Raw genomic sequence first — 24,048 nt, 5'->3', positions numbered from 1 at the left:
ACTAATTTTCTCAGAACAGTCGGTTGAGAAATTTCTGTTGTAAATAGCTCAGTGTTGCATAGTGATGCTTAAAGTGTTTGTAGTCTTGGCGGAAGGACACAGTCTAAAGAACTGACTTCTGCCCCTTCTGAGGAGCCGTCGCTGTCCCGTTCCCTCCTCACTCATCTTCAGTGTGGGCCATGTGGTCAGCGGGATTCTGGGTAGGTATGTGGTTCTGAGGTCACAGGACAAGAGCCTGCCCTTGGGAATTCCAGAACCTTTTTTTAATTGATTTTATTGAGCTCTCCATTTTTCTCTGCTCCCCACCCTGCCTGTCCCCTCACCTTCAACCCTCCTGCAAGGTCCCCATGCTCCCGATTTACTCAGGAGATCTTGTCTTTTTCTACTACCCAGGTAGATTAGATCCATGTATGTCTCTCTTAGGGTCCTCATTGTTATCTAGGTTCTCTGGGATGGTGATTTGTGGGCTGGTTTTCTTTGCTTTATGTTTAAAACCCACGTATGAGTGAGTACATATAATAATTGTGTTTCTGGGTCTGGGAACCCCAGAACCTTTTGCAGATACTTTGTTTTTCCGAAACAGGGTTTCTGTGTAATTTTGGAGCCTGTCCTAGAACTAGCTCTCATAGACCAGGCTGGCCTCGAACTCACAGAGATCTGCCTGCCTCTGCCTCCCGAGTGCTGGGATTAAAGGTGTGCACCACTGCCACCCAGCTAGCCCTTTTTAATTGTTCTCCTTCCTGCTGCCCCAATCAGCATGACTGCGTAAAGTCCCTGAGACCATCTGCACATCCAGAGTTATATTAAAGCAGAACGCACAAATAGACAAGTCATAATTTTGTTATAATAAATATGAAATTTACTAGCTCTGAGCCATCTGCTTTTCTCTGCACCCAGGCACATCTCACATCATGTCAGCCTGCAATACTAAGAAACAGAGGCAAGATTGAGATTCACCAACATTATGAATTGAAAAAAAATTATTTAGGAATATATTTAACCAAAGAAAAGAAAGTCTCTTGAGACCCTGTGAGGTGGGTTCAAGACCTGGAATGATTGTGGGATCCGTAAGATGCTCCTCTTTGCAGGAGGAGTCACTGGATCCTAGCCTGGGCACATGACCTTTTGAAGGATAGGATCTGGGAATCCAGGCAGACATGGTCTCCCCTGTGTTTGGAAAGACTGAGAAAGAGGTCTCATCCTGGGCATGGTATCTCCTCCTGTTCCTCCACGGCCACATCCCCTTCTAGAGATGCTCACATCAGCAGCACATCTGTCTCCATCCTTAGATCCAGAGAGCTGCCGGCAGAGCTGCACATTCAGATCTAGAGGTCCAAGTCTGTTAGCCAGCAACGAAGACTAGAGTCTGCTTCAGAGAATACCATCAGTAATAGGAGGGGCGTAGGGTGACAGAGAGACAAGGAGGATGTGCCCTTGCTTGGGGCACACTCAGTCTCTGATGCTGGTTCTAGGACTCTCGGAGCAGCATTTTCACACAGTGAGAAAGCGATTGAAATCCTGGATGAATCTCAGATAAATGGAGGCTTATAAAATTATCTTATACCATGATATAAATTGAACAGAAAAAAAAACAAATGCCAAGAGAACATGTAATTAGACTGAGGAGACGGGAGGCCTTGGAGCAAGCGCTTGTACTAGTAGTGTCCTGGGTTGCTTGAGACAACAGCTCTTGTTACTCTCTCTCCAGGCAGCAAGGCATCCTCCCGCTGCTGCACCCATGGCGTCGAAGGACCATCAGCTAGAGGAAGCTTAAGGTACCAGGAGAGATTTTCTGTGACTGTAGTGCCCTGAGATCCCCTATGGGTAAAGCCCAGCACTGTCCAAGATTTGCTTCCTACTGTGCTATGGGTCTGCTTTGAACACAGACTAGGATCCGTGTTCATCTACCACAGAGATCTGACAATGGAAGAGCATTCGAATTTCCCTGTTAGGTCGTGAGACCGGTGTGATGATTCATGTGTACAGCAAGCACTGTCATTTAACTGTCCTGACTACATGGAGGTGTACTTGTGAAGCCCCTGGGTGTCATCTTGAGGTTTTTGGTCTCGGCACAGGAGAAGAATCCTGTGGAATTTGAGGGCGTGGTGTTTTTTGCTTATCCTAAGTTCTACAATGGGCTAGGAATTAGGGCTGACTCTAAGGCCTAGCTTGGATAGGGAGAGGGGAGGGACCATTTGGCCTGTGGCCTCCAGCAGGCTGTGGATGTGAAGCTAAAGTGATTAGAGCAGGTTATCTGTGGGCTCCTTGGCTCCCACAGTGACCCTGCCTGGAACCAGGGTCACAGCATCCTTAATGCTGAGACTGGTCCAGGTGTCTCAAAAGACACAGAGTCTTCGGAAAGCTCGAAGGCTGCCACCATGGGAGATGTCACCAGAGTGCAGGGACAGCTTCCTCTCTGGAACCTCTGTGTGACTGACAGCACAGAGAGCAGACCAAGAGCCCTGGGAGCGAAGGGAACTGTGCTGTTTGAGGAGAATGGCTGCCGTCCACAGTGACCCTAGGTCAAAAAAGACCAGAGATGTCTGGTTCTGCCTTTATCCAAGATGGTGGTTCTTGGGCACATGGGCCATCCACAGGTGGGCGGGCAGTGCGGGCAGCCCACCCAAATGCTGTGGTGAGCAGCAACACAGAACCAGAACAGCAGAAAAGAACGATCTGGCTTCCTTTTACTTCCCTTTCGAGAACATGTTTGTCATTGTGTAAAAAGAGAGGTTTTTTTTTTCCTTTTCATTTTTGTTTTGTTTTTATTTCAAGGATCATAACGTAACCCTAGCCATTGTCACTTAGGTGTTCTGCCACTGAGCTCAACTGGCAGTTTTCCTTGGGAATCATGGAACAACTATGGGAAAATAGGTCCAGTGTCCTGCCGGGAATGAATCTCGGGAAACTAACCTCTTAAAAACTGATTTGTCAACTCCTGAATCAAGTCTGTCTGTTTGCAGATTTCCATTTTCTCAACAATATTTTGTACCTTTTAGATATTTTATAAGATACTTTAGATATTTTGAGGAAGTTTTTAACGTCATTTGAAGTCATTTTTATGTTTAATTGACACATAGTACTTTACGAATTTTTGAGATGCTGTGTTATTTCAATTTACCCGGTAAAATCTATCCACAGACATTCCTTTTTTAAGTTTTATATTTATTTAGCTTGACATTTTTTAAAGATTTATTTATTTATTATGCATCGAGTGTTCTGTCTGCATGCCAGATCAGAAGAGGGCACCAGATCTCATTACGGATGGGTGTGAGCCACCATGTAGTTGCTGGGAATTGAACTCAGGACCTCTGGAAGAGCAGCCAGTGCACTTAACCACTGAGAAATATGACCTACCCTCACCTCAGACTTGTATTTAGAAACATCCCACTGCACTGAAGGTGACTTTTCTACTGGTGTTCTCACCTGCAGTGTCCTTTTCCTCCACACGGGGGCAGTAGTGAAGCTCGGCAACCACTGGGGAAGATGGGAAGTGGGGAGGAGCTGCTGAAGGCTCCAGGCCTCCTGGCTGGATCTTTTCCCGGTGTCTTTCCCTGCACTGTTTCCCTTGCTGGCAAACTTTCAGAATAAAGGAGATATCGGTGATGCCTAGGAGCTGAGACCTGAAGGAGTCTGTAAAATAATTTTTTTTTTCAAAAAAGCATATGATTGTAATTAACTATACAAATGCCCCTCTCTGGGCCCTGGTTGTGGTGCATACCTGCCTTCCCAGTACTCAGGAAGCAGAAACAGGTGGATCTCTGGGGGTTCCAGGTCAGTCTGCTCTACAAAGTGAGTTCCAGGACAACCAAGACTATATAAGGAAATTCTGTCTCAAAACAAAACAACACAAAACAATTTTTTTTGAAAAATTGATTTAAAAAAAGTCTCTCTCTAGTTCCTCATAAAAACCCAGCACACAGATGATGTGTTCTCATATTTCACAGAGAAGACACACAAAGTAGCCTAGAAGCAAGGCAACATGGCAAGGGTTTATGGTGAGCTGGGGTAATTAGGGTTGGGGTTAGAGTTAGGGTAACAGATGCAGGTCAACAATAGGAGCTCAGATTGCAAAACCAAGGTGCCTCCTGTACCCAGCGATCCCTAGGAGCAGTGGAATGGGAAACACCTTTGTATCTATCTGTGTCAAGTAGTACACTTGGGAGGAGAGAGGACCTAGGAGACTTGGGAAAGCCCTGTGTGAGGAGAAGACTCAGGCAAGGGGACCCCAGGAGTGACCTCACTTCCTTAACAATGACATCACAATGCAGAACCCTGCAACCAGGCAGCCAGCTGCTTAGAGACAGCCCAGCAGGCTCACTTGTCTTTAGACAGGAGACCAAGCGAGATGCTGTGCTCTTGTTTCCAGGTTTGTGGAAGCTCAGACCACAAGACCAAGAAAAGTGGAGGCCACGGTGGAAGGCGTGGAGGTACCTGGAGACGCTGGGTTCACTCTTGGCTCCAGTGCCTCTGGCCATTTGGCCAGAACGAAACAAACTTGAGTCAGGGCAGCCAGAGCTAGGACCACACAGACCAGGTAAATCACTCTGAAATCTCAGTTTTCCCAAATTTCACTCTTGGTGTTTGGCTGTGTAAAAGTTCGGGGAACCCTGGAATGATACTATCCAACCGTAACATTTCAGTCCTGTGCCTGCTTGAACCACCCACCCTGATCTCTCCTCAGGTTGAAAAGGGGTCTGCCCCAGAGGACCCTAAGGAGTCCAGTCGAGGGGATCCTAAGGAGTTCACCCCAAAGGACCTGAAGGAGTTCTGCTCCAAACCCCTGGATGAGGTGATGGATAACCTGGTGACTTCCCTGCAGAATGGAGACCACAATTCTCTCATTGTCTTCCTGTGCACATACCCAGCATTTACCACCATCCAGCAGATGCTCCATGTGCTCTTCAGGCGGTGAGTGTTCGCTTAAATAATTGGTTTTAATAAATGGTTGTTGTTTTTGTTGTGGTGGTGGTTAGGGTTTCCACTCAGTGTTCATGCTTGTGTAGGGCCTACCAGTTTCCCAAGCGCATCACACTGGTTCTGGGAGAGGCTCCATGGAGACAGACCATCCTGGAGACAGGGAGGCAAAAGCCACTGCTTTGACAGAGACCAGGTGAATGCCTGAGAGTGGTTCTGGACATCCAGACGGTTGTGTCTCGCTGACATTTGCTGGGGAGCTAAAGGCCAGGGTCATGAGCTTAGAGCTCAGCTCAGTGTGACCAGTTGTCCTTCTGAGGGGTTTCTGCTTTAGGTGCAGGCTCCTGGAGCTGGTAGCGGTTCCATTTGTGCAACAGATGAGGACAAATTGTATCCTCAGGATATCCCTGCTTCCCATGAGCACAAGGCCAGGCACACACTCACCGCTGCCCACAGTAAGTATACAGTTTAAGAGCTGAATGGCCATAGTTGCCAGGAGTGTTTCTTTCATGCTGTTGATGATGTTTAAACCATGCTGATCTTCTTGAAGTAATGCTTAGCTTTTCTTCAATGTTGGAGACAGTCTATGAGTAATAGTGTCAAGTTTTTATAGTTCCTCCAGTGTTCATGGATATGGCTTGTAGCAACCCAACTGCCATTCACTATACTTTTGTGGCTCCCCTCATGACAATTCCATTGATGATGACCGCCCATTGTCTCACATATGTGACCTTGGGCAGCTAAGGTGCTGCTGTCTCCAGTGAGACCAACTGAGTGTGCAGGACTTACAGGGGTCACAGATATGCTTGTTATACCTTCCTGGGGGTGACGGGAACTCACCCATCAGTCACCATGACATTTTCATGGGAAAAGATCACACAAGTCTCAGTTCTCTAGAGGTCAGTGTCCAGGCATCAGAGAGTCCACACCATAGCATGAGGTTGAGCTTCAGTAAGCTATGAGTAGGGTGAAGGGGCATTGTTTGTTCAGGAAGACTTCTGAGAGGCCCCCATCCAGACTGGGCCAGAATCAGGCTTCCTGGTGAAAGACAGAGTCAGTGTGTGCCAGTCCAACACAGCAGGGCCGGCCGACCGGCTGTGACAAGTGATAGTATAGGAAATTCAAGATGGTGAAAATACTTGTTGAAATTTAGAGATTTGCTTCTCGCCCTAGAAAAAGCTAGATTAGAGAGCAAGGTGTCAGATTCGAGGTGGCTCCCAACACCTTTGGAAGACTGCAAGGCATAGTGTCCCTGAGGAGAGCTGTGGCCCTGGCCACACATGCTTAGCTCTGCCAGTGCACGAATCATGTTATGGACATGCAGGGTCCAGAGTCCCCCTACCTAAAGATTACTTCTGCTGGACTTGTCCTGGAGCTGATAAGACCAACAGCTCTCCCATTCTCTCCTCTGGGGGGGGGGTGACTGCACTCTCCTGTATGATGTAAAAGCATGTGGACAACTTTGCCAGGCCCGCAATCTCTGCCAAAACCTTGAGTGTTCCCTTTTCTTGATTGAATAAAAGATAAATGAAATTTAAGCCCTGGCAGTGCTGAAGCATGCATGGGCAGCCTCTATATGGCGGTTCTGTTGAACTTGTCCATACTGGGTTTCATGGTCTAAGTTGATGAGGATGACTGATCAGGTCTCTCCCTCAAGAGGGCACCACATCTCATTACAGATGGTTGTGAGCCACCATGTGGTTGCTGGGAATTGAACTCTTGACCTTTGGAAGAGCAGGCAGTGCTCTTAAGGGCTGAGTCATCTGACTAGGAGGCCGAGGGGATGTGCAGGCCCTTCTGCTTTTAAGTTGTTCTGCTGAGACTCTGCAGTCTTCTTGCAGCTGCTTCTTAATAGGGGGACACAAATATGTTCATCTCGCTGATGGTGTTACATCTAGCATCATCCTGAATAGCTCACAGTGTTTGCAAGAGGACCTCAAGTTTGCAAGATGGAGGCTTGGTTTAGTGCTATGAGTTTATTCCTGGAATCTTGATTGTGAGAAGTAACCCTGATGCTGGGCATAGTTGTGCACTATGCCATCCTAGAACTTGGGAGGATCAGGAGTTAGAGCCCTTGTAATTAGCTCAAGGCCAGCCTGGGCTGCATGAGACCCTCTATCCACACAAGTGAACTCAAGGGATAGTTCAGTGCGTACCCATTGTGAAGCCACATCATACCCGCCAACAATAAAACAAATGTCCCCGTTATATATGATCAGAGTTTCCCCATCCTTACAGATCCTGGTTTAGAAAAGACATCTCCTACTCTGCTCTGACATTTGAACTGAACAACTCCAGCCTGGGGGTTGGTTATTTTCTCTGTTGAGTGTCCTGCTTGACTTCAGTTGTCAGCCTGGCACACTTGGAAGAGGGAACCTCAACTGAGGTATTGCCACTATCTTATTGGTCTGTGATCATGTCTAGGGGACATTCTCTTAATTGATGATTAATATAGAAGGGTCCAGCCCACTGTGGGTGGTGATATCCCTAGGTATGTTGGTCTGAGTTGTATCAGGAAGGTGGCTGAGCAAGCTATGGACAGCAAGTTAGGAAGTAGCATTTTCTCCATGGTCTCTGCCTCTGCTCTGACTTGAGTTCCCTCAGTGACACGATGTGACTTGTAAGATTAAAATAAGTCCTTTTCTCTTCCAAGTTTCTTTTGATCAAAGTGCTTTATCACAGCCAGAGAGAGAGGGGGGGGGCAGCACCCTTTGACAAAGACTCATTGGGTGGCAAGAGTAAAGGCTCTCTGGAGGGCTAAACACCTTCAGTATTTGTCCCGCGCTACCTTCTCGCCAGCAAGAACGACGCGGGGCACTTAGGATTCTTCTGCAGTAAAGCTTTAATGCGTCTTGAGAGGGAGAGCATCAGCTTCCAAAGCGGAGACCCAGAATGAGGGGAACCCAGCCCTTATAAAGGAAACAGTCCTCGCTTCTGACGTGTCACTCTTGGATTGGTCTGCTGCCCATTATCCCAGATGATGCCTCGGGAGTAGGCAGGGACGCAGCAGTAGAGAGTTACCAGGCACATGCGCTGGGATTAAAGGCGTGTGCTACAATACCTTGAACTCACAGAGATCTGCCTGTCTCTGCTTCCCATGCATTGGGACCAAAGGTGTGTACTACCATGCCTTGAGGTCACAGAGGTCAATCTGCCTCTGCCTCCCAGGCACCGTGTACCGCCACACCTTGAGGTCACAGAGGTCAATCTCTACCTTTGTCCCTTGAAGCAATGGAGAATGTGGTTGCGGCCCTCCACAAGTATTCAAGCTGCTTTGCTGTCTGTGTTTGGAAAAAGGATGTACCCTAGCTGTCGGTCATAGAGGTGGGAAGACAGCGAGAGGGGCTCCTTGACCTTTCATTACCACATAGCCAAGCTCTGGTCTTGTGACACATTCCAATTCTCTGCCAACTTGTCTAGCATTGTGTCTAACAGGATTTCTCCACTCCTCGGTTTTTTGGGGTAGATTATCTTCACCATGGTCAGGGGTCATCAACAGAAATGTGAACTGTCATGGAAACACACTGGTGTCTTTAGTCCTGAACTTGAATTTCTGACTCTTTCCCTTTGTTGTCTAGTCAATGTTAGGATCGATTCTTCTGTGACATAGTTTTTCTCACCGCCTCATAGTTTGCTGTTTCACACAGTCTGTTTGTTTAGAGATCTACCTTCCTATTTGTCTGAAGGAACACATTTGGGTAGTCCACTCTTTTAAAATGAATTCTTGGAGGATTTCATACATTCTGTTTTGATCATATTCACTTCTTCTCCCAGTTCCTTTCAGACCTCCCTACCCACCCACTCAACTGTGGGTCCTCATTTTTTAAATAAGTATTCTGAGTTCAGTGTGTGCTTCCGATTGATTCTTGAGTGAACGGACGTCCACTGGGTCATGCTCAATGTGCTAGAAACCCTGTATTAAGGAAAACTGGTTCCCTTCCAGAAGCTAGCAGCTGTCTCTAAGGCCGAGGTGGGATCTTATGCTCACTCACCTGCCCAAGCTGGTAGTTGGTCTGGCTTGAACTTACAGACACCTGTGCTCGCTGTCACAGCCATTGCTAGTTCATCTGTGCACCTGCCCTGTTGGGTATGGAAAACGGTTTTCTTGCAATCACCCACCTTTGCCTGTGAAAATCTTTCTGCCAATCAACTTTTCTTAATATCACCCTTAAAAATCAACCAACGGCTAACATGACCTTTTAAACTTTTTGCTTCACTAGATCAACTATGAATCTTAACACATATACACCATGAAACTATTGCCACAGTCATAAGGAAAAACAAGCTCATGTTATGCAGAAACCATCCCTCCCCCATGGCCTCCTTGCAGCCACACCCTCTCTAGGCCCATCAGGACTCAAGACGCTGGGTCTATTGGGCAGCTTTCCAGCACTTGAGTTTCACCTTTCTAGAATGTCATGAGGACCGGACAGTGTGCAACTTTGAGGCTGGCGGTTTTCACTCTGCAAATATTGCCTCTGAAATTTTCACAGGGTGTTGCACGTTTTCCAATCCTTACGGAGTTGCACTCCACAGTATGGAGCTAAAGGTGAGTTTAGTCATGGAAGGGTGCTTGAGCTAGAAGAAGATGACTAGTATTAATGTTTCTATAACTACGGGATACAGATGACTGCACAGAACTAGGAAGCAGAACAGCACCGGAAGATTCTGTGTCCTGTAAAGTAGGCAATTAACAACATTTGCCTGCAGGCGTGTGGGACGTTTTTTTCACTTTTCAAGGACTGTGCAGTAGGGGTTTCTGGGTCATAGGCCAGATGTTATTTTTAAGATACTACTGTACTTAAAAGCATTCTTCCAACATGACAAGAATTTTCTGAGCTTTTTCTAAAAGTTTGAGGGTTTTTTTTGTTAAATAAAATGTGTTCAGGGTTTGAGTTTTGCTAAGGTGTGAAATTTAAATCTAGTTTCCTTTGTGTATACAGATGTCCATTTTCTTCAAACATACTTCTGATAAAAAGTGTTATTTTTGCAGAAATAATTTATAATTTCGTCTTGAAACAACTTGACTGTGTGTGAGTTTGTCTCTGGACTTGGAGGTGGATTCCATTGATGTGTTCTTCTGATCCCTCACAAATGTCACCATTGTGGCTATCGACTTCACCCTTAAAGTCACAGAACGTGAGCCTATTAGTTTTATTTCTTCAAAACGGCCTGTTTTCTTTATCTCTCTATTTTATATACATTTAATTTTTTTACAAAAATAATCTTATTGGAAATTTTATTGAAAATGCATTCACTAAGTCTTTGTATCAGTTGGGTACATAAAGAGTGAGCATAAAAATGCTTCTAATATGTAACTATGAAATATCTCTCCACTCCTGTAAGTGACATTTGGATTATCTCAAGAACATTTTATACTTTTCAGAATAGATATTCCGAACATTTATCATTTTATGATACTGTTTTATGATGTTTCTTTTTAGTTTTGATAATTTATCTTTCACTGAAAATTTTACTTTGTCAGACTTTAATAGAATTATGTCAGACTTTTTTGATAAGTACTTGAACAAAGCACCTTTTCCTCATAATGGTCTACATTATTCAAACCAACTGTCTCATAGATGACATATGTTTAGATTTCTTTTGTTGGTGGAGGTTTTTATTTATTTTTTTTAATTTTTGACACAAGGTCTCACTATGTAGCCCAGGAACTTGCTATATAGACCAGGCTGTTGTTATCTTTGTTTTAGAGACAGAACGTTTTTATAGAGCCCAGGCTGGCCTCAAGTCTGTGGTCCTCCTGTCTCAGGATCCTGTGTGTCAGGAACACAGGAATTTGCCACCATGTCCAGCATCTCCAAGATCTTGATTTTTAAATTTATTCTCATAAGATTTGTAATTACATAATTTTTTAATAGTGTGATCAGACACATTTCATGTTTAGATGAAATATGTGTTCCTTATTTTGGTAGATGTTTTCTTTTTTCTATATATTTATTCTATTTTTTATATTTTGGTTCATAATTCCTTTGGATTATCTGATTTTTATTTTACATTTATTATCATTATTTTGGGGTATGTGTGTATGGATATTCTCACGTGCACACACAACACAGTAAACCTGTGGAGGCCTGAAGATAACTTTCAGGGGCTGATTCTCTCCTTCTACCATGTATGTCCTGAGAATCAAATTAAGGTCATCAGAATTGGCAGCAAGAGCCTTTACTAACTGAATCATCTCGCCAGCCCTACATTATCTGACTTATAAAAACCATTTTGATTCTTCTCTTGATATTTTAACTATATCAGTTTATGTAGGTCTTTGACGTTGTCACTCTGGGGATAGCTATAAATTCTTGACTTTTCACTCGTCACCCAGAACGTTTGAAACTTCAAGTATATATAAAAACCTCACACAATGCATGCATTTCTACTACACTTCTTTGATACTGTCCTTCTTGTGGGTATCCCTTCTGTAGAGATCACTTTCTTAGCTTACGACCCTGCTGTCTTCTGATCCTCTTCTGAGGCCTTTTTCCTTGCTGTGGAGACTTTATGAATAATTAACTCATCTACTAGTAGACTTTCAGCCCGAGAAGTTCAGACTTCCCGTTTATCAAGAAACAAGCCAGCAACATTTATCTCAGAATATTTAGCTTGGACAGAACGTTAGACTCATAAATACTCATTTGTGAGCAGTTACTAGGGTCTGCAGAAAGAAGTGGATTGACCTTCGGCAAGTGCACAGCCGAGGGGCCAGCCAGGCTGCCCTGTTGTCAGGAAATCGCCAGTGTAACAGATTTGACACAGTCAGAGAAACAGATCCACGGCCCTCGCTGCCTGATGAGATTGTCCTGGTGGCAGCTACATATGTTCTTTGGCACGCGGCCATTTCCGCAGCTCTAAACCAAACGCACTTGAGGGCTTGAAGCCCTGTCTTGAGACGGAGTGGTTCTGCAGTTCTTTGGCAATCTCCCCAGAGTTAGTAATATGAAGGAGCCCTGTGAAGATTGAGGGGAAGATAGAGGTGAGGTTAGCCGGTCATGCTGCAACTGTGAGCTTTTAAGAAGCCACAGAGGGCCTAGAGGGAGGGCTCAATGGGTAAAGTGTCTGCCATACAAGCATGAGGACCTGAGTGTTCAGAGCTCCAGCATTGCCTTTAAAAAAAAAAAAAAACTGGGTATGGACATACTCGGTAACAAAGCAAACCTCAACAGATACAAACAATAAATTGAAATAACCCCGTGCATCTTATAGGATCACCATGGCTTAAAATTAGAATTCAACACCAACACTAATCTCAGAAAGCCCACAAATACATGGAAATCGAATAATGGCCCCTGACTCACCACTGGGTCAAGGAAGAAATAAATAAAAAAACTTCCTAAGATTCAATGAAAATGACCACACAACATACCCAAACTTATGGGACACAATGAAAGTAGTGTTAAGAGGAAAATACATACACTAAATATCTACATAAAGAAGCTGGAAACTTCCACACTAGTGAGTTAGCAGAAAACCTGAAAACTCTAGAACAAAAAGAAGCAAATTTACCCAGGAGGCCTAGATGACAGGAGATAATCAAATTGAGAGCTGAAATCAACAAAATAGAAACAAAGAAAATAATACAAAGAATCAATGAGATAAAGAGTTGGTTCTTTGAGAAAATCAATAAAATAGAAACACCTTTATCCAAATTAACCAAAAGACAGAGAGAGAATATTCAAATTAATAAAATCAGAAATGAAAAGGGGGACATAACAACAGACATGGAGAAAATCCAGAGAATCATCAGGTCATACTTCAAAAACCTGTATTCCACAAAATTGGAAAACTTAAAGGAAATGGACAATTTTCTGGATGAATATCACTTACCAAAATTAAATCAAGATCAGATAAACAAATTAAATAGACCCATAACCACTAAAGAAATAGAAACTGTCATCAAGTCTCCCAACCAAAAAAATCTCAGGGCCAGATGGTTTCAGTGCAGAATTCTACAAGATTTTCAAAGAAGGACTAATACCAATACTACTCAAATTGTTCCACACAATAGAAACAGAAGGAGCATTGCCAAACTCTTTTTACAAGGCCACAGTTACCCTGATACCCAAAACCACATGAAGGCATTACTAATAAAGAGAATTACAGACCAATCTCACTCATGAACACTGATGCAAAAATACTCAGTAAAATACTGGCAAACCGAATTCAAGAACACATTAAAACTATCATCCACCACGACCAAGCAGGCTTCATCCCAGAGATGCAGGGATGGTTCAACATATGAAAATCTGTCAATGCAATCCATCACATAAACAAACTGAAAGAAAAAAAAACACAGATGATCATCTCATTAAATGATGAAAAAGCCTTCAACAAAATTCAATACCCCTTCATGATAAAGGTCTTGGAGAGAGCAGGGATAAAAGGAACATACTTAAACATAATAAAGGTAATACACAGCAAGCCAACAGCCAACATCAAACTAAATGGAGAGAAACTCAAAGAGATCCCATTGAAATTAGGAATAAGACAAGGCTGCCCATTCCATATTTATTCAGTATAGTACTTGAGGTTCTAGCTAATGTAATAAGACAGCAAAAGGAGGCCAAGGAGATTCAAATTAGAAAAGAAGTCAAACTCTCGCTATTTGCAGATGATATGATAGTATACTTCAATGACTACCAGGGAACTCCTAAAACTCATAAACACTTTCAGTAATATAGCAGGATACAAAATTAACTAAAAAAAAATCAGTAGCCCTCCTATATACAGATGATAAACAGGCAGAAAATCAGACAAGGCTCAAGATTTTTTTTTCTAAGATTTTAAATTCTTACCCAAGGTATCAAAGTCTTTCATGTGGCCCAGTCTGACTCTAACGCATGACCCTTTGGCCTTGCGTCCTGACTGCTAAGGTGATGAGTACAAGCTCCCACATTAGGATTCCTAGTTCCTTTGGTTTCTTCTCATGTTTATTAGAAGCTTTTGGTCCCGTTGTAATCGGGATCTAATGTTCCACCTTCACGAATCTTTACAGGCTTGGCTTTGAGCAAACATGCTCTCCACCATGTTGCGGAGTTTGCTTGCTAATCTTGGAAATCCCTAGATGGACTTTCAGAGTGGACCTACGTTCTCTGACTGCCCATCTGTGGCGAGCTCCAATACGGGGATGGGGCAACCACGCCCTGAATTCACTTTCTTCTACTCTAACTTGAGACAGAACCTGGTTTCTTTTTCCTCCCTTTGAGCTTAGCCAAGATTTATAAACGATACATTATCATTTTAATGTCTGCGGTCTTACTCAAGAATCCAGTGCTGAAAAACCAAGACCCAAGAAAAACGGCCAGTGGTCAGGGCCTATATTAAGAACACATTCAGAAGAAGATTAAAGCTAATTGCATCTAGGGGGATGTGGTTTGGGGGAGACCCAACTTGTGTTCTTCAGGTCACAGATGCTCTGACTGCGTTTCTTGGTTTGATATGAAATTGGGTCATGAAGGAATTTGCCTGAGTAATAGATATAGCAATAGTTGAAGGGAAAAGTAGTGAGCTCCAGCGCTCTGGGTAAGTGGTGCTGATGGCAGTACCAGGCGATGTGTAAGTCGCTGTGCTTTTTTGATACATCATCTTCCACGATGGCAGAGCTTCAGCTTTCCGTGGTCTGGAGATTTGGTTACTGATGTGGCCAGGGTTGGGTGTGGATTTTTCTTTTCACATATTGTGATGAGCAGGGTAAGGATCCCCTAGAAATTAGAAAAGGGGCAGCTTTAGAGATAGAATATATATCGATGAAAATCATAGAAAATCTTGAAATAGGCCCTCATACTGTAGCACAGGCTGGCCCCTAATGCATTATCAAGTCTGATCCCGCGATGGTATCAGACTTGTGGTAATTTTCTAGCTTCAGCCTCCAAATGACTGGAATTATAGCCACCATGCCCAAATTGAGAAGATATTTTCCCCCACTCTGGGATAGAGTTTTATGTATTTTAGGCCCTCTTTGAGATTCTTATTAGGTGAGGATGACTTTAAACTTTGATCTTCCTGTCTCTACCTCCGAAATGCACCACCAGACACTGTTGTGGAATATTATTTTAACTTTGTAAATATGTTACATTTGTTTATGCTTTGTTTACTGACGTAAAGATGTATTACATTTGTTTGTGCTGCATTTATTTAACGATGTAAAGGTGTGTTGCATTTGTTTCACCTTGCCTGCCTAAGTCATTTCAATAGCCAATAAAAAGCTGAAAGCTGCCAATAGCTAGGCAGAAGAGGGATATGCAGGGTTGGCCGGCAGAGAGAATAACTAGAAGGAAAAGTATAGGCTCAAGAGGGGAGAGACGGAGGAGAGAACAAGGGAGAAAGAGGACCACACCTGGACCAGAAGTCAGGCAGCTGCCAGCCAGCCTGACAGAAGAAGCAGTGACAGTAAGATATACAGAAGGAAAGAATGGTTGCATAGCCCCAAGGCAAGAGGTAGATAAAGAGAAACTGTTAAGTGAAAAGAGCTATTCGGAAATGAGCCTAAGCTACGGCTGAGCACTCATAACTAATAATTTGTCTCCGTGTCATGGTTTGGGAGCTGGTTGGTGGCCAAAATAAAAAGCCTGGTACAATTCACCACATCCAGTTGGATATTTTTTACATTTATCTTTCCTCTTTTGGTATAGGTATATGTATGCTGTGGGTGTGGACGTGCGACGTGTGTGTGTGTGTGTGTGTGTGTGTGTGTGTGTGTGTGTGTGTGTGTGTGTCAGAAGACAACTTGAAGGAGTTAGTCCTTTACTTCTACCAGGTGGATGCCTTGGGAGTTGACAGGATTAACGGTGAGCACCCTTACCCAATAAGCCATCTCACTGGCCAGGGAGAAATGTTTCTGAGAGTAGAAAGAAAACACTGGGATTGAGCATCCGGATCTAGCCATCTCGGGTCATGAGGCTGCCAAAATCATTGAGGAAAAATGTGATGTTTCTCATTAGTGCTACTTTTCAAAATAAACACCTTTTGCTTCTCGTATTACAAAAGTCATGGTCACTTAAAATATCTAGAAAGCACGGAAAAGAGCAAAAACTAATAATCATCCACCGTAAATAACTTTAAGAGAAACAGTTACTGTTTTCTTAGTATTTACTTCGAGCTAAACAAAAATGCTTTTTCTCATGTAATTGATGGCATTATGAACGCACAATTATGTGTTCTGTTCTGTATCCATGGTGCACAATTTCTCCAGTATCTTCTGGAGATCCAGCACCTCTGCTTAACCTCTCAGGTCTGGCCCATACTCAACTGTGTGATTCCGAGGATTGCAGTATCCCAGCTTCTAACCCAGGACTGAATTCTACTTCTCAAAAACATCCATGGAGAATTTCTTACTCGTATGCAATATCTTTGATTGAATCTCTGCCTCATGTCTTTTTACTCCCACCCACGTCTTTCCCAGCATGCCTCCCTCTCATCTCACATCCTCTTTGATTTACATCTCACCGAGTTCCTTCTGTGTTGACCCTGTGTACACATGGGTATAGGACCACCCACTGGGGCAAGGGCAGCCTGCCGCAGGACACGCACCTGAAAGAAAAGTGATGCTCTCTTCCTCCGACAGCTATCAACTGCAATCGCTCCTCAGTTGGGGTAGATCCTTGTTAGCTGTTCTCTCACCGATGCTGGAATTTTAACCAGGTGGGCTGTGCATAGGTCTTAACCACAGCTCTCGTGAGGACACATGTGTGATGCCTGTCATGCTCAGGAGATAGCAATTTCACATCTCTTCTTTCCGTTCTTTGCCATCGTCAGAGATGCTCTACCAAGGGAGAGCATGTGTACACCTCAGCTCCCTTTCTTTCACATGGCCATCATTAGGGTATTCTGAACTCTGATCCATATACTGTGGACAGCCACCTCATGAAACATGCATTTAAAAAGTCAGAGCTATAGCTCTGGCAGACTTAACTTAAAGGATTGATGGCATAAGCGCCTAGATTCAACTGCGACCCATGAGCCTTCCTGGGAATAGGTTGCATCATAAAAGGGGAAGGGTTATCACTCCAAGATGGACATCCATTGGTCAGTAAATGAGTCTGTCAGTCCTTTTGGCCAATTAGTTATGATAAACAATACTGTGCCACTCCTAAATAAACCAAGATCTCAGTGCTTATATCCCATAAACACTTTACATGGTATTTGTGACATAAGTCTTCAGATGGCATTCGAGGTGGCTGATCTTTATGTAGAGATATGTTTATGATCAGGGGGGTCCCAGAAATCAAAAGGGTGAGTAGAAATAGAGGAAGTGGGAGAAGGGTCCACATCAGAGAGGTTTTGTAGGCTTTTAAAAAATTCTTTGGGGGCCTGCCACCCAGTTACAAATAAATACATAGAGAGTTCTTACTTGTGAATGCCAGGCCTTAGGTTGGCCTGTTTCTAGCCAGTTTTTCTAACTTAAATTATCCAGTTTCTCTTCAGCCTATGTTTTGCCTCTGGGATTTTTTAACCTTTCTTTTTTCTATATTTCTTTCTTTCCTTCTTACTCCATGGCCGGCTGTGTGGCTATGTGTCTGGTCCTTGGCATTCTCATCCTTCCCGCCTCCTTCTTCTCACTCCTCTCCCTTCTTCTAAGCCTAGAGTTATTCTCCTAGTTCTCTCTCTGCCTGGCAGTTCCACCTGCCCTTTCTCCTGCCGAGCTATTGCCCATTCTGCTCTTTATTAGACCAATCAGGTGCTTTAGGCAGGCAAAATAAAACAGCTTTGCAGCGTTAAACAAACGCAATGCATCTTTGCATCCTTAAACAAATATTCCTCAGCATAAATGAATGTAACACATCTCAAACTATTATTTTACAAGTTTGACTGGAGAAAGTCTCCACCAGTTTCTGCTGGCATTGCAGATATTGGGAGTGAAGCACTAGGAAACGTGGGTAGCCACTAGAACAACCCAAAACAAGGAAACGGCTTTGCCCTTCTCTCTAGTAAGACACAGCCCGCCAATATCTTAATATCTGACCATTTAGACTATCATCACACTTCTGACCTCCAGAAAGGAAGGGGAAGAGGTCTGTGCTTTTCTAAGCTGTGAAGATTACAGTGATGGCTTAAGGCTGTTCTGGAAAACTCACTAAGAGTGTGTGCTCCGAGGATGACTGGACATCTAGAGTGTTCAGTCTTGCTGTCTACAGTTTGGTCTTGCTTGGGCTGGGTAACAGTGTGGGTTTTGACCCACTGGGGGGTTGCATATCAGATATTCACGATTTTATAACAGTAGCAAAATTATAGCTATGAGGGAGCAATGAAAAAATTTTATGGTTGGGGATCACCACAAGATGGGGAACTGTATTAAAGGGTTGCAATATTAGGAAGGTTGAGAACTACTGGTTTAGAGGCGGATGCCTGGGAACTTTGAGGGTCTATGTGACTGCCTGGCTTAACAAAGCCTGTTATCAGAAGCCCGGAGGAGACCAGCTCAGAAATGACTAGATAATTCTCCCAGAATAACCCACGCAGCTTTGACAGAGTTTACACCACTGGATTCCAGAGCCAGTGTAAGTGATCTATTCTCCTGGGTCTTCATTATCTCTGTCCTCCAAAGTTTAGATATTTTTAAAACATAGGTGGTGATGTTCAGAAGGTGACAATTGATGATACTTGTTGCTTTTCCTTTAATTTTCATCTAATGATTTATCTAATTTACATATTTTTTAAGATTTATTTTTATGCGTCTGGGTAATTTTATCTACATGTGTGTCTGTGTACCACGTATGTGCAGTGCTCAAGAGGACCAGTAGAGGGCATCAGATCTTCTTGGAACTGGAGTTACAGATGATTGTGAGCTGCCGTGTGGGTGCTGGGAACTGAACTGGGGTCCTCTGCAAGAGCAACAATGGTTCTTAACCGTTGAGCCATCTCTCCAGCTCCATTATCCTTATTTTAAATGGAATGTTGAGTGTATCATAGGTCAACCCCCAAGTATAATGTATCCCTGAGACTTACCTCATCAGTAGTCCTGGTATTCTGTTGATCATGAATAAACATTTCAAATTTTGTCAGTTGGGAATTGTATTGGCTTGTTGGCTCACAGAAAATTGAAAGACACATTGTTTAGTTCAGGATATGATGGAAGGAGAAAATGATTATCAACAAGAAAATCTCACTCAAAGGTGAGGAGCCAAAAGAACGACAGTTTTTAATATGTGGATATAATAAATCTAAGTCTAAATTCTCCCCCTCACATTTAAACAAAAAGATACTAATGACTGTATTTCACAAGACCCTTCTTAGGAATTACACATGAAAATGTTTTTCCTAGGCACTGTTTTGAGTTTACTGCTCCATAATCTATTTTCTGAGATAATTTACTATCTGCTAACATCTGTAGGGCCTGCAGGACCTGGATTTGATATTCCGAGCAGGCATGTGGCAGCAACTGGAACATACAGCCTCTGTTGTCAAGAATTCTTCTACTTATCGTCTGTATTTATAACGTCTCTACTTTCCCCCAAAGAACAAAATTTCATAAAATAAAAACAAAAAACTGGGTCAAAGAAAGGAAGAGATGATCCATATGCTACGTGAATGAAATAGTGAGTTCACTGTAGCTGAGCATAAAAGTTTGGCTCTGAGCAGCAACCACCAAAGTAAATGCTATTTAATACTATTTCACCAAAGAAAACAACAACAAATGAACACACAATGCTGCTAATAGCAGAAGATTGGGGCAAAATCATTTTATAAGGGATTTACTCCATCCCTACATTCTGTTTTTAAGTCATTAAGAAATGGCTTCTCTTCTGGAATGTAAAACAGGGACAGAACTGGCCCAGCATGCCCAAGGTCCAAGGTTCAATCCGTAGCATTTCAAGAGAAAAACGAAACAATTATCTCCACCTTATAGCCAATTCCTAACATAGAGACACCTTCCATGAAGCTTCAGTGTCCTGATTAGTGTGATAGTCAATCTGACAAAATCTAGAACCCCTCAGAAACCGAATCGGGGTGAGGGGAGGACCGTCTAGATCAGATTGGTCTGCAGGAAATCTCGGTTTTAGTAAGTGAAGAGGGTCTTCCCTAGGCAGAGGATCCTGGACTGAGAAACAGGGAAGAGAGCAAGCTCATCACTAGCCAGCTCATTGCTAACACGTATGCATCCTTCGCTCTCCATTTCTGATTACGGATGTTGTGTGATCAGATCTCCCATGTTCCTGCCAACTGTGACTTTTTTGTTCCCATAAAACTATAACCCAGAATGGTGAGCTGAAGAACAAACCTTTTTCTCCTTACCCCACTTTGACACTGTATTTTATCTCAGCAACAGAGAAGAATGGAAAACATGGAAATCTTCTAGATGGCCAGATAAGAGCTTGTTGTAGGAGGGCCGCTTGTTGGTTCCCAGCCGCCCAGCTAGCTTAGATCTGAAATAATCACACAGAAACTGTATTAATTAAATAACTGCTTGGCCCATTAGCTCTAGATTCTTATCGGCTAACTCTTATATTAATTTAACCCATTTCTATTAATCTGTATATCGTCATGTGGCTGTGGCTTACCAGGTATCAAGTTCCCAGTGTCTGTAGAGAGAGACATGGCGGTCTATCAGGTGCTGTATGACTCCAAGAAAGTGCAAGAAATCGCAGAGAGAAAAAGATACGGCTCACAAGAAAGTCTCCGTGAAGGTGTCCGGTCTGTCCTCCATCATAGTCGTATCCAGTGCAGAGGTTTGACTGTTCAACTGTTCAATGCGTGTGTCAGTTTGGATGTTGGCTCTCCCCATCCCATAGTCTCCAGTTCGTGTTCACCCACATCGATGGCTGATGAGCTCACAGAAAAAAGTCAGCCGTGGAAAGGAAGGAGACAAGGGGGCTTTGTCAGGTATCCGATTCTCTGGAGGCTGTCTTGTTTTTGTTTTCATTGCTTGATGAAAAGCGATCCATGTCTTCCTCTTCCTTTCTTGTTCTGCCATGTCTCCCAGTGTGGACCATGTGACTCCAGCTTAGGCAAACCGACATCGTAGTCATTCAGTCAGGAGGTCCTGCCATTTGAGTGTGCAGGCATTCACGGCCTAGGCATGGTTCCTCCCACCCTTACTCCCAGTGAGAGTCCAAACTTGTGAAATAGTCACATCTGCCATCCAGAAGCTCGGCCACCTTTCCTGTCTGATACTTTCTCTCTCCCATGTATGCATCCAGACCTCTGTGGGTTGGCTTCATTCCTGATGTGGAAAGTATCCAATACTTTTTGTTTAGAAGATCATTGGATAGCTAGAAGATTATTAGATAGTAAATGTCTGGAATATTAAGTATCCAGTCCTGGGTTCTAGGATCATGGCCCAAATGAGAGAACCCAGATCAGATTTAAATAGTCAAATATGAACCAAAATTTATCACCATGAGGTCTTTTGCTACATTTTCTTCCTGAGCTTGGCTTCTCTAAACTTAGTCCCAGAAATTCAGATCTATTTGTGAATTTATTCACTCCAGCCCTTTCCTATGGCTGGTATACTTTATTAAGTCATAAAGTGGCTTAATATCACTCAAATGTATTCTCTTGTGTTTACTGTGGAGGCCAGAGGCCTGAACTCACAGTATCAGCAGGACCCGTTTTCCTAAACACTCTCAGGACAGTGTTCTAGGCTTTCCCCAGCTTCTGCAGTCTGCAGGCAACTCTTTGAATCCTTTAGCTTATGGACCCAACACTCCAATCTCTGTCTTTACATTCCTTCTGTCCTGCAGTGTCCCCTTTCTTTGCAGGTTCTTTTGTAGTTCAGATTGGACTCCAACTCATTGGTTCTCTTGCTCAGCCTCCACAGGCTGGAATTATAGACGTGTGTCCTACATTCAGTTCTATCTTTCTCTTAGAAAAGACCCTTGCCATGGAATTTGGGATCCACTCTAAGGTGATTTTGTCTGGCAAGCCTTAATTATATTTGTAAAGACATAAATTAGGTGGGATCACCATTCAGTCCACGTCAGCCCCAATGTGTGTTTTCTCTATGTGACTCAAATGTTTGCTCATGCTCTAGAAAAACGTGAACACCCAAGTTCCTACTTTGGCAAAAAGTGGCAGAAGTTGACAGCAGAACTGATGTTTCTCAAGCAATTTCAACCAAATAGGGGTAACAGTAACACTTGTTGGGATCCTCCTGGGTAGTGGATTCTTCGCCAAGGAGTATGCACTCCTCTGCGCAGAAAGAAATCACCAAGTTGCACTTGAAAAGCACTCCACTTTTATCAGCTTGGAGTTCTGTGCAGGAAGTCTCTTGGCAATGATGTCAATAGCCTGCCTGCCTCCCTCGGGATGTATGTGTTCTATTTCCCACCAGAGCACCAAGCTTGCCTTCTCTGGCCAGGTGCTCAGTTGAATCTGTGATCACCTTTATCAAGGACCATGAGCGCTCGGGGGAATCCGGAGTCCGGACTATTCATAGCGCTTAGCTGTGTCTGAGTCTCGAATCCAGACACTCAGCTGGAGCTACTGATACTTTAGCAATAGACTGATGTCCTAGGGGTTCCCAGGCCAAACCCTGAGTGGATAGGACAGCTTTACCTTTTTCCTCTGCATCTTCAGCTTGGGATCCCGGAAACACCATGAAAAGAATCTGGAAACCCTGTTGGTTCTCCTGCACCGTTGATAGATTGTCTAAACCTAGAGGCGGCATCCCAGATGGCACCAGCCTGAGTTTAGCTGATGTCAGTGCTGTAGGGGACTCCATAAAGGCCAATGGAAAATCTGTTCTGCTGAGCCCAGTCTACCCTTAGAAACATGAGACGTGTTAACATGGATGACCTAAGCCATGCTTCGGGAGCTGACTCGTACCACAGCAGCGGGTAACCGCGCTAGCTATGAAATCCATGCCTTCAGTACATAGGGCTGCTAACAGGGAGCTGCATTTGTAGGATTGTTTGCAAAGGGACACCAGGCTTTGTGCTGGATCCGGATGAATCAGAAAACCGCCGAGCAAATTGGTGAGTGGGGATCCCAGACTGTCCCCTTCAGAAGGAAAGACTTTCCTAGCTGTTGAGATGAGAGTGGGGTCCACCGTGGCTTAGGCGGAGGTCGGCGAAGAGCCATCTGCTCGAGCGGCACTGGGAAAGACGTCACAGAATTCATGTTTCTGGTAGAGAACAGGTGGGAGAGAAGGATCCAATTCCAGAACCATAACCTGGGATACTGTGCTGGAAGTCAGTGCTCCTAAACACAGGCTGAACGCAGCCGAAAGTCCCTCGCTGTATTTAGCTGTCCCCAGAACATTTGGCTCACGGCCTCGGACTTCCCCCACCTCCATTTTTCTTTTTCTTTTTAATTAATTTTTTTCAATTATTTTACATATCAACCACAGTTTCTCCTCCCTCCTCTCTTCCCATTCCCTTCCCCCTCCTCCTGTCTATCTTCCTCTCTCTCCTCATCCACTCCTCCTTCCAGAAAGGGGCAGGACTCCCATGGGGTCCACAAATCATGCCATATCAAGTTGAGGCAGGACCAACCTTCGCCCCCTGCATCAAGGCTGAGTGAGCCATTCCCACATCAGGAATAGGTTCCAAAAAGCCAGCTCATGTGCCCGGGGCAGATCCTGGTTCCATTGCTAGGAACACCACAAACAGACCAAGCTACACAACTGTCATCTACATGCAGAGGACCTAGGTTGGTCCATTGCAGGCTCCCTAGCTGTCAGTCCAGAGTCCATGAGCTCCCATTAGCTCAGGTCTGCTGTCTCTGCCCCCACCTCCATTTTTATTGCTTTCTCTTCTTCAATGTTAGATTTTTTTTCCATACAAACTTTACACACTCTTTTGCTTCCATTCATAACAAGTAGGCAGATCCACTTCTTGATGGAGTCTTGAGGTTTCAGGAGGTTAAGAGAGTCCACCCGTAGCCTGGATGCAGTGGAAACATGTCCCTTCATATGAAAGTCCACTTTAGTTCGCAAAACACTTTTTTTCCCAGGCAATGACACTAGAGGTTGGTGACTTCACAAACCTAGAAAAACACATTCACAAAAAAGGAAACCAGAATTAGAAGGGTCTTCACTTTGCTAAGGCTCACATGTGTTAGACGTGGAGCTGGGATTTGAACTCACTGTTATTGGCTCTTGACATGGATACTGCACTCGGGGTGCCCTTAAGTCTCTGTCATACACTTATGTGGGCATCTCACATGATGACCAGGTGAAGG

The sequence above is a fragment of the Myodes glareolus genome, chromosome 22 (assembly GCF_982192425.1).
Source record: "Myodes glareolus chromosome 22, mMyoGla1.1, whole genome shotgun sequence".
In the NCBI taxonomy this organism is placed as follows: domain Eukaryota; kingdom Metazoa; phylum Chordata; class Mammalia; order Rodentia; family Cricetidae; genus Myodes; species Myodes glareolus.
Note: the sequence above shows the minus strand (reverse complement) of the source record.